Source organism: Podarcis vaucheri, assembly GCF_965113315.1.
Source record: "Podarcis vaucheri genome assembly, chromosome: 7".
Taxonomy (NCBI): Eukaryota; Metazoa; Chordata; class Lepidosauria; order Squamata; family Lacertidae; genus Podarcis; species Podarcis vaucheri.
In genome coordinates, this window is record NC_138765.1 from 35,565,481 (window position 1) to 35,576,277 (window position 10,797).

General features: G+C 44.7%; 1 long non-coding RNA gene across 1 annotated transcript; it reads right to left on the reverse strand.

Moving 5' to 3' along the window:
* Positions 1-219: 219 nt before the first annotated feature.
* Positions 220-5,148, reverse strand: LOC309538228. The gene is made up of 3 exons (XR_014222138.1): positions 4,535-5,148; positions 1,093-2,803; positions 220-350 (listed from the first exon to the last, which is right to left on the reverse strand). It is a non-coding gene; the product is annotated as an uncharacterized lncRNA (long non-coding RNA).
* Positions 5,149-10,797: the final 5,649 nt, after the last annotated feature.

Below are 10,797 nucleotides of genomic sequence, written 5' to 3' on the forward strand. Positions count from 1 at the left end.
ATGTTGGTATGTGATTATGAGCTCTTTGAGAGTGGAATAGTGGAGGTGCCTTGGGAAATGGTGGATTCTTCTTCAATAGAGGCTGGATGCTACAAGAGGGCTTTATTCCAACTCAGTGATACTATGAGTCTTCAAATAGAGGACTATCCTCTGTAAACTAGGATACATGCCCAATCTGTATAATGTACCTGAGTGCACTTTCATGTGGGTCAACTAACTCCAATGTCCTTCGAATTGCATGCCATTAAGGAGGCTGCCTCTTGATGATAGATTAATGGCTGTAGAGGAACTGAGGTTGTGGAGAACAATTTGACAACTTCTGATGATGATCTAGTGCAGAGGTGAATGCACTGAAATAAACCAAAAGGAAGATCCTTTAACAAGAACATACGTATTAGCTACAAAAGGAAGTGTCGCTGTATTACACAAACAATTATGTTCCTGAGTCGCCACTTTGGAAAATGCAATTGCTCTGTGGTATAATAAAAGATTATAATGGCTGCTGCGCATTTGTGGCCTGTTTAACCAACTCTGCATTTCCATAATTAAAATAATTAAAACAATGCAACCAGACACCGATGATTATACAGTACTGTGGTCACTATATAGGCCCCTTGACGTCCTATTTGTTTTGCTCTCTCAAGTTGGAGGGTGGAGAGGCAGCCCATAATTTGCCAAGTTTAAAAGTGGCAGCTCTTTGGGGGAAAGGCTCAGGGCTCCACTTGTTTATTGCAGGGTAGCCATCTGATTAAGCATGTGCCTTCCAGAGTTGCCAACTAACCAGGGGAAGAATCATTCTGACCAGCTCTTGTGCTTGTAACAACAGCTTGAGCCACACAAATCAAAACAGGAAGATTATCATCTCCTAATGGCCGCAGGTGGTCACCTGGAAGGCTCAAGACGGACAAAAACAAGGTACCTTTCACACAGCAAATAGTTAAACCATGGAATTCATTCCTACAAAATGTAGCAATGGCAGAAGAACGCTACTCTTGTGATGGCTACCAACTTAAAGCTACCAGGTTTAAAAGAGATTTAGACAAATTCATGGAAAACAAGGCTTTCATCAGCTATATGACAGCTATGTTCTACCTCCACCGCTGGAGGTGTCGGCAACCAAGCTGCCATACACAAATGATGAACTGTTTATACTTTGCTATGTTGCCTCCAAGTTGAGAAAATAATGTGTGAATTGGCCAAGGTCAGCATCTCCCTGTGGCCAAGGCCTCTGAAATATCCCCCTCTCTCTAAACACAGTTTGAGATTGCAGGGCCTTGGAGATGAGCAGGCCTGTTCCCTCCTGGGTTGCTATGGCAACTGCGCTGAAGCAAGGAGCTCAGCTGAGAGGGAGGAAGGGCCTTTGTGTGGCCTTGGTGGGTCCCCTGGGTGTTGCCTTGAAAAATGGGGAGGGGGGAAGGTCACAACGCGGTGCAAAAACAGAGGCGCACGCCTGTCTAGGAGCTATGCAAATAGGGGCGGGGGGCCTTCAGCCAGCAGCGGTTCTTCAGACTGCAGCACTTGCCTTCCCAAACAAGCCACCCTCGCCAGGCCAGGAGGAGGCAGATTAACTGGATTTGGGAAGTTGGGTGTAGATCTGATTTCACACATGCACACCATGCCAAGCCAAGGGGGTCCTTCTAAGTCCAGGCGTTTGGTGAGGAGCAGGAAGAGAAGGTGTGTGCTGCGACTTGAGTTGCCAACTGACCAGGCCGAAAGAAACAGCCTGGCATGCTGATTGAATATATTAGAGGCAACGAAAGAGCAGAAGTTGGTGAAATAATTGGCAGCCCTAAGCCACTGTGGCCTGTTGAGCTGAGCACCAGAGCTGAGCCCCAGATGCAGCAGAGGAGTCGCGCCTTTGCTACTTTTTGAGATGCAGAGGGCAAAGAGACACAGTACAGGTCTGGCCTTTAACAGTCGCCTGGAGAAAGGAAACAGAAGGGGAAAGCAGTGCTTGTTGTCTCAAAATAACCAAAGAAGACATTTCCCAGCAGTCACAGCACACGGCAGAAGCAGACATTGACTTATTTTACAGATTTCCCTCCAGTGTACATTTCTTTCTTTCTTGAAATCATTTCTAGACCACTTCATGTTTAAATAACAAAATAAACAAATCTCCAAATCCTTTACAACGTAACTCGCAATGTCAAATAGAACATTACAAAATATCAAAATAAAACATTACAGATAAAGGTCAAACACAAACTGCAAGAAAGATTCAAGCTTAAAGCAGCAACATTAACAGGAAAAACAAATTACGATCTGAAACAAAAAACAACAAAAAAGCATTACAAGCAAAAAATTGTTCAAAATAGACATTCAAAACTCCACAAATAAAGCATCACTAGTAACCATTTCCAGGGAGATTTGCAAGAGAACAAAACACAGTAACACTAGGAGCATAAACCTAAAAGGAATAGGGAGTGAGAACTGCAGCTTTCATTTCTTTTAAAGAACAAGTTTCTGGACCTCATGATCCATGCTCTAGTTGTTATAGCTGGACAAATTCCTGACATTGTCCCTGAATACAAATGAAGCTGCCTGTTGTTGCTCAGGGTGTTTTTTCCTTTTTCTTGGCATCAAATTTGGAAGGTGGATTAAGAATGGGAAGGGGGAGGAAAATGAAGATGAGGGTAGCAAAGGAACAGGCCAGGGCTGTAAGAGGCCTGCACTCTCAGTAGGTGCTCTGGGCTTGTTTTCTTCCTCCCCCTTTGCTCCTTTCTTCATCTTCTGCTGGGGAGGCAAAAGAAAGTTGCCCAACAGGTTCCAACACCAAGTCCACTCCTCATATCCTCCTCATATCCTTGGGAGAGAAAATAAATATGAAGTCATTTCTGTGGTGAACTCTAGTGAAGAGAGAAAAGAGTCAATGTAAGATAGTAGTAAGATAGCGAGGGACGCGGGTGGCGCTGTGGGTTAAACCACAGAGCCTAGGACTTGCTGATCAGAAGGTCGGCGGTTGAAATCCCCGCGATGGGGTGAGCTCCCGTTGCTCAGTCCCTGCTCCTGCCAACCTAGCAGTTTGAAAGCACGAAGTGCAAGTAGATAAATAGGTACCGCTCCGGCGGGAAGGTAAACGGCATTTCCGTGCACTGCTCTGGTTCGCCAGAAGCGGCTTAGTCATGCTGGCCACATGAGCCGGAAGCTGTATGCCTGCTCCCTCGGCCAATAAAGCGAGATGAGCGCCGCAACCCCAGAGTCGGCCACGACTGGACCTAATGGTCAGGGGTCTCTTTACCTTTACCTTTAAGATAGTAGTGCAGAGCTTGAGCCAGACATCCCAGATTTGAATCTCACCTACCAACTACTAACTCACAAAAGCAAGCCGCTCTCTTCCACCACAGCACCCCTGCTCTTTCTGCAAGGCAGGGATCACAACACCGGCCTGCCTGGCAGGGCTGATGTAAGGAATTATTTATTATGTATACATATTGTTACATTTATACCCCACCTTTCCCCCAAGATGCTCAAGGTGACTTAGATGGTTCTTCTCATCTCTATATTTTATCCTTACAAATGGTTGTAAGTTACAACAATCTACAAGGTAGGTTAGGCTGAGAGACTGTGACTGGCCGAAGGTCACCCAGTGAGTTTTACAGCTGAGTGAGGATTTGAACTCTGGTCTCCCGAGTTGTAGTCCAGCACTCTAACCCCTACACTACACTGGCTCTCAAAATTCACTGGATCCCCATTGGGGAATCAAGCCCCAGTCTCTCATGTGACAGGCAGATACTTACCACTGTATGAATGAGGAAATTATGAGAAAATGTATACAAAGCACTTTTGAGACTAAGCATTATAAGGTGCTATTAAGAACCACACTGTCCATAGAGGAGGCTGTTTGCACACAGCAAGTACAAGAATGATAGCCTTTCTTCCCCACCCCTTCTCAATTGCCTCTGAATTTACAAGTGTGCATCTTGTTATGGCTGGTAGCCACCGACAGACATTGCCTCCATGTATTTTTATATATTCTGTACTTTAAAAGAAGGGCAGTGGCCTTTTCAGCATCTTGTGCAATGAGTTCTACCGCTTTATGATGCAAAGGGAAAAGAAAAATGCATGCCTTCTTTTACTTATCGTCAACCGGCAACTTATCAATTGGGACTTTGCTTTTCGAGTGTCAGAGGCTTCTGTCTCTGCATGGGCAACCCGGATTTGGCGGCTACCCTTAAGAACTCTCAGTTGTCTCATCCACACTTTTACTGGAGTTGTATTTTAATTGTATTGCATACTGATTAATTCCCCAGGGTCCAATAATTTTTCTTGTGATTCTGCAGCTGTTCCTTGCAAAAATCAGCTCTTACCCACTGAATCAGATCTTACCAGATGTGCGGAAAATCCAAAGAGAGCTTTTGCTTAACCAAAGCTTCTGATTCAGCAGGTAAGATCAGATTTTCCCAAGGCACAACCATGGAACATCAAGAAACGCTCTCAGACCCGTGAAGATTAATTGGTGCACAATATAATCAAAATACGGGTCAAGCAAAAGTGTGAATGAGCCCTCTTTCTCTCTCTCTCTCAGCTGTGTTACCTTTTTGCTTGGCCAATTTGCGTTCACACATGAGGATGGAGACTGCCTGGCACTGCCCTGAGGCGTCTGTTCCGCAAAGCCAAGTCTGTCACAAGGAATGCCAATTAGTGCCAATTAGGGTGGTAGATTCTGTCAGGTGGACATTTGCCCACTAGGAACTGGATGGCAACCAACTGCTCAGACTTCCCTGCCGGCCGGCCAACTGCCATTCAAACAGATGGCTACAACTCATGGGCACTGCGAGGCCAGGCTGGAGAAAAATGGAGGTGAAAGGCTGGGTCCTCTTCCCTACAGCCCCCCACAGCCCTCCACAGCTGTCATAATTTATAAAGATTGCTCAATTTAGGGGAGCCCTGTCTACAGAATAATTGGTCTTTGGCTATGGGAGTCCAGCAAATTGTAAACAATGTTCCTTCGGTGGGCCACAGTGCTTGTTTAAATGGTGGTTAATGGCTGGTGGCTACTAGATAGAAGCGTCTTAAGAAAGCGCCCTGGCAGCGATAGAAGTCTCTGGGTTTTTTCCAGCTGGCTGGGAAGAAGGAACCCTGAGAGGCTTCAAGGGCACACAATTTGCTTTGGGGGGAATTGATGTGGTTGTAGAGACTAGCCCTGTGTGTGTGTGTGTGTGGTGTGTGTGTGTGTGTGTGTGTGTGTGTATGTGTGTGCCCACACACTACAAACACTGCTCAACATTTATGTGTTGTTTTCTTTCAGTTAAGTTTTGTTATGACTCAACTACTCACACTTACAAGGAAACTGGCTTCGTAAGAAGTGCCCCCTGGTAGCATTAAGATAAATCCAACAGTGAAAATAAACTTTGATGGATGTAACAATGGATTACTGAATAGTTTCATTAATGTAAAATATGCAGGGATGTATGGTATGCAAAATGGACCACAGAAAGAGAAGAAGGGAAGTAACTGATTTAAGGTTGTTTAAATGAATATATATATATATATATATATATATATATATATATATATATATATATATATATATTTGCTTTCGTAGATTTTCACGGGTACAGGAATGCAGGTTTTGGTGTCTTCGGGTGTCTTCCCGTGTAAGAGTCGGGGTGTCTGGGCGACGTTTCGACGAGGTCTCACTCGTCATCTTCAGGCTGGTGCTTTCGGCTTCTTGTTACTGGAACAGAGCAGAATCTGGTGTTTGAGTTTCTATAAATACTGTTGAGGGGTGTGGTGTATAGCCTCCAACCTTCTGGGCAGAGAGGAAGTTCCTAGATTAGTGTGCCTTTTCTTCTTTTGTTCCTTAATTACTTGAGGGATATCTTGAGTGATTTCATGAGTGATATTCTGAATACCACTGGGTGGGTCATTAAGTGTAGATTAGTTGCTAAAGCTTTCGTGTCTTGACCTCTTGAGCTTGTGAAGAGTTTTTCTGAGAAGATGGCTGTGCTGCATTTAGTTGTGCTCTGGCTTGGCTTCGTGTATAGGGGCGAGCTGTGATTTTGTGCCTTGTGCCAGCCAGATCTGTGTAGGGATTGCAGGGGGGTGCAGCATCCGGAGGTGCCACTATAGTTTGGCTACTGGATGGAGTCTGTAATATGTCTGTGGAGAGGGTCTGGGTTTGGGTCTGGTGTGGTTGATTGGTGACGGCGTTCTGTGTGCCTCTGGTTCTGGTGTCGGTTTTTGTGGGGAGGGCTAATTTCCAGATGTCTGGCAGGCGGGACGTGTCGTCACGCTTGTTCATGTTGTGAGGGTGTTTCTCTATCTCGATGGCTTCCATGATTATTCTCTTGTGGTGATGTTCCATGTTAAAGAGCAATTTGGAATCTGCAAAATTAATTTCGTGTCCTGTTTCTTTCATGTGTTGGAAAAGAGAGGAAGTTTTTTCTTCTTTTTTGACGGCATTCTTGTGTTCTGCGATACGTGCATTTATTCGTCTGTTTGTTTGTCCAATGTACGTGGCTGGGCAGACTTTGCAGGGTATTTCATAGACCCCTTGGTTTTCCAGCTGGATTTTGTCTTTTGGGTTTCTGAGGATATTGGCTATTTTTTGGTTGGTGCAGAAGGCTGTTTTGATATTGTGTTTATGGAGGATTTTGCTAATTTTGTCTGTAGTGCCCTTGATATAAGGAAGGAGGGCCATGCCATTGTTTTCTTCTGTGTCTTGGTTTTTGGGGGGTGTTTCTTTTTGGATTAGCTTCGTAACCCTGTTTTTCTGGTATCCATTGGCGATTAACACATTTGAGAGATTCTGTAACTCAGTTGTCAAGTGGTCTTTGTCAGCCAGGCGTTTGGTTCTGGAGATGAGAGTCTTGGCTACGGAGTTTATTTGTGCAGGGTGGTGGTGTGATTGTGCATGTAAGTAGCGGTTGGTGTGTGTTTTTTTCCGGTAGATAGTGTGTCCTAGGGAGCCATCAGGTTTTTTGTAGATTAGGACGTCAAGAAAGGGGAGTTGGTTGTTGTCTTCTATTTCCATAGTGAATTGTATTTTGGGGTGTAGGCTGTTGAGATGTGTGAGGAAGCTATCTAGTTTTTCTTTCCCGTGTGGCCAAATTACAAAGGTGTCGTCAACATATCTGAGCCAAAGTTTAGGTTTGTGTTCTGACTTGTCTAAAGCATTGGTTTCAAAGTGTTCCATGTACAAATTTGCGATGACCGGTGAGAGGGGTGATCCCATAGGTGCTCCTTCTATCTGTTTGTATCTTTGTCCATTGTGGATGAAGTACGTGTTGGTTAGGCAGTGGTTGGTCAGGTCCAGGATGTATTTGGGGGGATTGTATTTGTTTTGGATGGCTGTCAAGGCTTCATTAATGGGTACTTGAGTGAAGAGAGATACAACATCGAAGCTCACAAGAAGGTCATCGGGATGTAGGTATTGCTTCTTTATTGTTTCTATGAACTGGAAGGAGTTAGTAACGTGTGAAGCGATGGATTCTGCATAGGGCTGAAGTTGCTTAGCGAGAAATTTAGCGAGATTTTGTAGAGGTGAGCCTATGGAGCTGACTATTGGTCTGAGTGGTGTTCCTTCTTTGTGTATCTTGGGGAGACCGTAGAGTTTGGGGCATCTGGATGATTTTTCTCTGGGGATGATTCTTAGCTGGATTTCTTCACTGATAGGAGAGGCTTTTATTTTGGATTTGGTGGTTTTTTCCAGATAGGTGGTGGGATCTGTTTTTATAGGTTGGTAGGTAGGGTCTTGGAGTAGATTTGATAGTTTTGCTTGGTAGTCCGATGTGTTCATCACAACAGTGGCGTTGCCTTTGTCTGCTGGGAGAATGATTATGTTGTTGTCTTTCCTCAGGTTGGTGAGTGCTTTCTGTTCTTCTTTGTGTAAATTGCTTCTGGGTGGTTTGCTGGAGCAGAGGATGTTGGTGACTTCAAGTCTGATTTTATTGGCTTCATCTGGGTCGATTTTGGTCAGGCTAGCTTCGACTCCGCATATGATGTTTTCCGTGGGGATGCGTCTCGGGGCGACTGCAAAGTTGAAACCTTTGGAGAGTACTTTGGTTTCAGTTGGGGTGAGGATCCTGTCTGATATGTTATGTACTGTTTGTTTCATGGGTTGTTGTGGAGGGTGGCTGGGCTTCTGGCGTTTTTCTAGTTTGTAGAGTTTGTTGGTGTGTCTGTCTGTCTTATGTGAGGTCTCAGTTTCAGCTCTCCAGACGGCTAGTTGTTTGCATTTGTCCCAGAGTGCAGGGTGGATTTTGTTGCATAGTTTGAGGTGAAGAGTGAGCAGATCTTTGTTGGTTTGGTTTAGTAGGTAAACCAAAGGGGTCTATGAAATACCCTGCAAAGTCTGCCCAGCCACGTACATTGGACAAACAAACAGACGAATAAATGCACGTATCGCAGAACACAAGAATGCCGTCAAAAAAGAAGAAAAAACTTCCTCTCTTTTCCAACACATGAAAGAAACAGGACACGAAATTAATCTTGCAGATTCCAAATTGCTCTTTAACATGGAACATCACCACAAGAGAATAATCATGGAAGCCATCGAGATAGAGAAACACCCTCACAACATGAACAAGCGTGACGACACGTCCCGCCTGCCAGACATCTGGAAATTAGCCCTCCCCACAAAAACCGACACCAGAACCAGAGGCACACAGAACGCCGTCACCAATCAACCACACCAGACCCAAACCCAGACCCTCTCCACAGACATATTACAGACTCCATCCAGTAGCCAAACTATAGTGGCACCTCCGGATGCTGCACCCCCCTGCAATCCCTACACAGATCTGGCTGGCACAAGGCACAAAATCACAGCTCGCCCCTATACACGAAGCCAAGCCAGAGCACAACTAAATGCAGCACAGCCATCTTCTCAGAAAAACTCTTCACAAGCTCAAGAGGTCAAGACACGAAAGCTTTAGCAACTAATCTACACTTAATGACCCACCCAGTGGTATTCAGAATATCACTCATGAAATCACTCAAGATATCCCTCAAGTAATTAAGGAACAAAAGAAGAAAAGGCACACTAATCTAGGAACTTCCTCTCTGCCCAGAACGTTGGAGGCTATACACCACACCCCTCAACAGTATTTATAGAAACTCAAACACCAGATTCTGCTCTGTTCCAGTAACAAGAAGCCGAAAGCACCAGCCTGAAGATGACGAGTGAGACCTCGTCGAAACGTCGCCCAGACACCCCGACTCTTACACGGGAAGACACCCGAAGACACCAAAACCTGCATATATATACTCATGAAATCACTCAAGATATCCCTCAAGTAATTAAGGAACAAAAGAAGAAAAGGCACACTAATCTAGGAACTTCCTCTCTGCCCAGAACGTTGGAGGCTATACACCACACCCCTCAACAGTATTTATAGAAACTCAAACACCAGATTCTGCTCTGTTCCAGTAACAAGAAGCCGAAAGCACCAGCCTGAAGATGACGAGTGAGACCTCGTCGAAACGTCGCCCAGACACCCCGACTCTTACACGGGAAGACACCCGAAGACACCAAAACCTGCATTCCTGTACCCGTGAAAATCTACGAAAGCAAATATATATAATATAAATATAAATATAAATATAAATATAAATATATATAAATATAAATATAAATATATTATATATATATGCTTTCGTAGATTTTCACGGGTACAGGAATGCAGGTTTTGGTGTCTTCGGGTGTCTTCCCGTGTAAGAGTCGGGGTGTCTGTGCGACGTTTCGACGAGGTCTCACTCGTCATCTTCAGGCTGGTGCTTTCGGCTTCTTGTTACTGGAACAGAGCAGAATATGGTGTTTGAGTTCCTATAAATACTGTTGAGGGGTGTGGTGTATAGCCTCCAACGTTCTGGGCAGAGAGGAAGTTCCTAGATTAGTGTGCCTTTTCTTCTTTTGTTCCTTAATTACTTGAGGGATATCTTGAGTGATTTCATGAGTGATATTCTGAATACCACTGGGTGGGTCATTAAGTGTAGATTAGTTGCTAAAGCTTTCGTGTCTTGACCTCTTGAGCTTGTGAAGAGTTTTTCTGAGAAGATGGCTGTGCTGCATTTAGTTGTGCTCTGGCTTGGCTTCGTGTATAGGGGCGAGCTGTGGTTTTGTGCTTTGTGCCAGCCAGATCTGTGTAGGGATTGCAGGGGGGTGCAGCATCCGGAGGTGCCACTATAGTTTGGCTACTGGATGGAGTCTGTAATATGTCTGTGGAGAGGGTCTGGGTTTGGGTCTGTATATATATATATATATATATATATATATACACACACACACACACACACACACACACACACACACACAGAAACATCACACACACACACTGCCCCCCTGAAACTGCTCAGGAACTGCATGAATTGGATTCAGGGACATCGCCCCAATTTTATGATAAGAAATGGCATTTGAGTAGATAGGGGTATGTTTTAAATGAATGACAGGTGCCATGCACTGGTGTTATGAAGCTGAATACTGAGATCAGGCCACTGGTCCACTGAGCGCTGTCCAATGACAGATTGGCAGTGACTCTCCAGGATCTGAGCCTTCCCTATCCCCACTCGGAGATGCCACAGGGATTGAACCTGAGGAACAAAGGCATAGATCCACAGCACTTCCCTATCTTTGGACATATTGCCTTAAATGATGCCTATTTCTGTGTAGCCCACACTACTAAGTCACCAACATTAACTAGCTTCAATTCATTATTGTTCCCTGTGATGCAGGAAAATCCAATACGAATTTGCACAAGAGGTGGGCAAAGGAGTATTTTCTGGGGAGAAAAGAAACCCCACAAAATGAAAAATTGAATTGTTTTTCGCGGAAGCACTTGCCAAAGATCGAATGCA